This window comes from Erpetoichthys calabaricus, chromosome 2, assembly GCF_900747795.2.
Source record: "Erpetoichthys calabaricus chromosome 2, fErpCal1.3, whole genome shotgun sequence".
NCBI classification, from domain to species: domain Eukaryota; kingdom Metazoa; phylum Chordata; class Cladistia; order Polypteriformes; family Polypteridae; genus Erpetoichthys; species Erpetoichthys calabaricus.
Window position 1 is genome coordinate 232,418,349 of NC_041395.2, and position 4,999 is coordinate 232,423,347.

General features: G+C 34.7%; 1 long non-coding RNA gene across 1 annotated transcript; it reads right to left on the reverse strand.

The window, feature by feature from the left end:
* Window positions 1-2,586: 2,586 nt before the first annotated feature.
* Window positions 2,587-4,756, reverse strand: LOC114644480 (uncharacterized). Its single transcript, XR_007934124.1, has 4 exons — window positions 4,163-4,756; window positions 3,981-4,050; window positions 3,695-3,862; window positions 2,587-3,269 (listed from the first exon to the last, which is right to left on the reverse strand). It is a non-coding gene; the product is annotated as an uncharacterized LOC114644480 (long non-coding RNA).
* Between the last annotated feature and the right edge of the window lie 243 nt (window positions 4,757-4,999).

Below are 4,999 nucleotides of genomic sequence, written 5' to 3' on the forward strand. Positions count from 1 at the left end.
CTGTTGCCTCTATAAATGTTAATCACATTTTCCAACCTCCTTTGACCTACACTATGCAATATTAAATCCATGGAAGATGCTAGAAATGTTGTTAAAAGCAGCCTACTCAATTTCCCCATACCATTTACGTTTATCTATTCCTGAAGTAATAATGGCTAGTGTGCATGAAAATTCAGACACCACCTACACAGTATGTGAAAAAAGTTCAAGGAATGATGAGAAAGTAATCTTTCAATTAAAATTTCAGAAAGATAATGAAATTCAGTCATTCATAAAATACATCCTAGTTTAATATGGGACAAGCACACATCACAATTCAACTAAAAAAATTCTCATTAATCACACATACTGTATCTCATTTAAATGTATCTAAAATGCACCCAGGGCAAAATTCAGATTGATAGTGATGTCATCAAGGACCTGCATTGCTTGTCACCTTCTTTTGAGAATGCCCTACTCTTAAAACATTAAGAATAAAATTTCATATATCTCTTGGATAGCCTTGGATTTAAAATCACTCCTAATCCTTAATGTCAATATCAAGCAATACTAAATTGGTTTAAAATTTGCTATGAAAAAAATCGGTTGTAATATTCTATACTACATTACTTGTATGAAGACCTGCTCTTGATCTGTAAGAAAACAAATCCACCTATGACTCAGTATAAATGTGATGTTAATAATAATATTTATTATCTCAGATTAAAAAAAAATTGGTTGAAGCTTGTATAAACAGTGAAATAAAATAACGTAAAGCGATCTAAATCAATCAAATTTCTGATTCCATTTATATTTTTTTATTTTTTTACTGTTGTACACTTCTCTAAGACATCAGAAATATGTGACATGTGAGTGAAAACATCTGAATTGAACTGCTGTGTGAATGTAGCCTTTGTGCATTCAATTAGTGAGCAAACTTTAACAATTTCAGAGGTACTGAAAGACTTTGGCTCCATTTTGAAGTTAAAGAACAGTAATTAATTCCTCAAAGGGCTCATGCCTAAACTTCATTTGGAGAAGGCATTGAGTTTAACTGTATAAAAGAGACAAGAATGTCCTTTAGCATATATTCAAAGCAGAGTTTTGGAACATGAATATAGATGAAAAAATATACTGAAAGTACATACTGTATCAAAATGTAAATCTTAATACAAGAGTCATGCAAGGTGCCAATTAATATATGCTGGACAAAAAGCAAAGTACACCGTTTATCTAGATGAGCTAATTTAACAGTCTTAATGTAAAGCTCATGTTACATTACGTTTTGAGTGATTTTCAGTCATAGCTTTCATTTACATAATTTTAACGAATTGGAGGCAGTCAGCAGAGGGCTCCCATGACATGCCCAGCGACTCACTCTAATTAGACTATGACTCGTTTCAATAAAATCATTAGTGGCAGGGGCAGGCTTTGTGTGCATTAGAATTGACAAAAAATTTAAATACTCATCTAGAAGTACAATGCATAGAAAGTAGCGACAAGGAATAATAAACACATGTTTTGAACCATACAGTCAGCAAAGAGGCTTGTCAGGAATTGGTCTCGTCCGGTACATTAGAACACTCTAGACGAGAACAGGCCATTCAGCTGAACAAAGCTCGCCAGTCCTATCCATTTATTTCTTCCAAAAATACATCAATTTTGAAAGTCCCCAATGTCTTACTGTCTACCACACTAATTGGTAGCTTATTCCAAGTTTCTATCGTTCTTTGTGTAAACAAAAACTTCCTAATGTTTGTGCGAAATTTACCCTTAACAGGTTTCCAACTGTGTCCCCGTGTTCTTGATGAACTCATTTTGAAATAACAGTCTCGATCAACTGTACTAATTCCCTTCATAATTTTAAACACTTCAATCATGTCACCTCTTAATCTTCTTTTGCTGAAACTGTATAGGCTCAGCTCTTTTAATCTTTCCTTATAATTCAACCCCTGTAGCCCTGGAATCAGCCTAGTCGCTCTTCTCTGGACCTTTTCTAGTGCTACTATGTCCTTTTTGTAGCCTGGAGACCAAAACTGCACACAGTACTCAAAATGAGGCCTCACCAGTGCATTATAAAGTTTGAGCATAACCTCCTTGGACTTGTACTCCACACATCATGCTATATAACCTAACATTCTGTTATCCTTCTTAATGGCTTCTGAACACTGTCGGGAAGTCGATAGTTTAGAGTCCACTATGACTCCTAAATCCTTCTCATAAGGTGTACTCTCGATTTTCCAACCGCCCATTGTGTATTCAAACCTAACATTTTTACTTCCATTGTGTAATACTTTACATTTACTTGGGATTAATAAAGTATCTATCTATCTATCTATCTATCTATCTATCTATCTATCTAATCTGACATATCCTATGACTAGAAATCGTGTAAAGTGAAATACACTGTAAAATTTTTCATTGTAATTTTACAGTAAAGGCAGCTGAGTTGCCAGCCACTTACTGTACTTTTACAGTGAAGCTGCTGTAATTAACATTTACAGTATTACACTGTAATTTCATAATACAGTATGACAATACTGTATTATGAAATTACAGTGTAATACTGTAAATGTTAATTACAGCAGCTTCACTGTAAAAGTACAGTAAGTGGCTGGCAACTCTGCTGCCAGTATTTTACTGTAAAATTACAACGAAATTTTTACTGTAAAATTACATGAGAAAATGTTAGTTTTAAAACTGTATTTTCTACAGTTATGTATTGTATTTTTACAGTGGGAATACTGTGAATACCATTTTATAGTGTCACTACAGCATTGATAAGGACATTGTATTGCAATATTTACTGACAGATTAATTTAAATGTAAACAAATAATGCTTCTTTCATTTGAAACATTCCAATAAACATTTATTTTTAAGATCTTGATTAGCTTTTTACATTACAAGTTTTTTTAATTGTTAGCAGTCTTTCATTATTTCAGTTAAACACAAATGGTTGCAACAGAGGTGGGAAACACTGGAAATAAACATAGTGCAGCATTCACTACTAAATTTAAAAGTAGCACCAATGCTGACTTTCACATTAAAATAGAATATGAACACCATGTTAGACAAAAATTGTTAGACTGTCAAAATTAAAAGTGAACAAAGTGGTCTTGGATGAACTCAGCCCAAATTCCATTCAAAGTCCATTATCTTACAAAGTGGATAAGAAAAATGAGGGTTTACTGTGTTCTTCTTGTTATGGACTACTTGGCTAGTCTTCTTGGATGTAGCTTTTCCTTGATTGTCCTTGGGCATTTGTTCAGGGTTGATGTCAATAAATCATCTAAATGACAAAAAAAAAAAAAGAAAACCACATCTACTTAATTATTGTTTATAAAATAAAAAAAAGTCATTCACTTTGTCATGACTGCAATGGTTCCTCTTCAGGTTCATGTGGGAAAGTGAACCCATAACACATCTTCAAAACATTTCCTTAGTTCCTGCACTCTCAACAATTTGCATTCTCTTAAAAAGATTCAAGTAGTTGACTGAATTTGCAAATATTTATTTTTATCCAATTTAATTTATAGAAAAATATCATGGTGTGTGTCACGGTAGTTAATAGTGGGCCACAAAAGTTTAATAGGGCATGAGAGGGAGAATAAGCTTACTGTATGTCTAAGAGTAGTGCGCAAAGTTTTACAGGCAGTGTGTAATAAAGTCAGTTTTAATGAAAATGTATGTATGGAAAATAAGCTAATATTTTACCTTTGAACAAAATCAAGGGTGCTTGCAGTCTCTTCCTATATTGGAGGTTGAAATTGTAACATGAAGCAAACACAGCAGCACGGCCACAGACAAAGCTGGGTTGTGTTCCCTCACATACAACGTGATCTTCAATGCTCACCATCCACTTCTGGTTGCTTAGAGTTTCACCTGAAAATAAAGATTACAAAATTACATTCATTACTCTGTAAAGAGTACTCTGAAACATGAAAAACTTTTATCAATTTATTATTTACAATTAGATATCTGCATTATTATGTCTACATACCAAGAATTATAATTCAAGGACTGTCAGGCAAGTTGAGTGTTCCTTGGACATCTGCTGAAGTGGCAAATGCCTGAAGTAAAATAAAAAAAAAAATTGACACAGCATGCAAACAGACATTACAACATACAGTATAAGTCATGCATACAATCATACATATGATTTTCAAAAAATATTTAACTCACATCTGCTTGAAGCGTGAGTCCATCCATTTTCTTACTGAGGAGCCTGAGGAGCTTATTTGTGGTGAATCTTGAGGAGACCTAGGTTAAACTAATTACTGAACCAACATACTACTTCTTTTTTCTGAAAAATGTAATGAAATATCAGTACAAGAGTGTTGCAACCAAACAATGCAGCACAACATAATTAGCTTATTGTCTGACTTACCATGATCTTTGCAGGCGCTGAGCAGTTTTCGGCACTGAACAGGTTGTATGAACTTTTAAGATGTCCTCTTCTTTCACGTACATTAAATCTTCTACTCCTAAGCCTATAAATTTCTCAACTGACTGATTGAGTGGCTCCTCAGGAAGGCTTGGTATCACTCACAGTAGGGTTTGCTTAATCTCTTTTTGTAACTCAGACATCTTTCTAGTAATGGAAAAGAATGATGAAGAACCATTACAGTCAGACTACACAAGGAGTATTCAGGCAAAGGCAGGCAGATTATTTTGATTAATGCATAAGTGACCCAAATTTTGTGATGTCAATCAGTGAACCCCCTGGTCTACAAGAAAGATATTTCTTTGTGACAACATGTACATTGGAATTGCTGTGAATGAGGATCAACTGAATTTTCCCAGATACAACACCTTCATCATTTCTGTCCAGAACAACATGCATGTGGGGCGGCACGGTGGCACAGTGGTAGCACTGCTGCCTCGCAGTTAGGAGACCTGGGTTCGCTTCCCAGGTCCTCCCTGCGTGGAGTTTGCATGTTCTCCCTGTGTCTGTGTTAGTTTCCTCTGGGTGCTCCGGTTTCCTCCCACAGTCCAAAGACATGCAGGTTAGGTGCATTG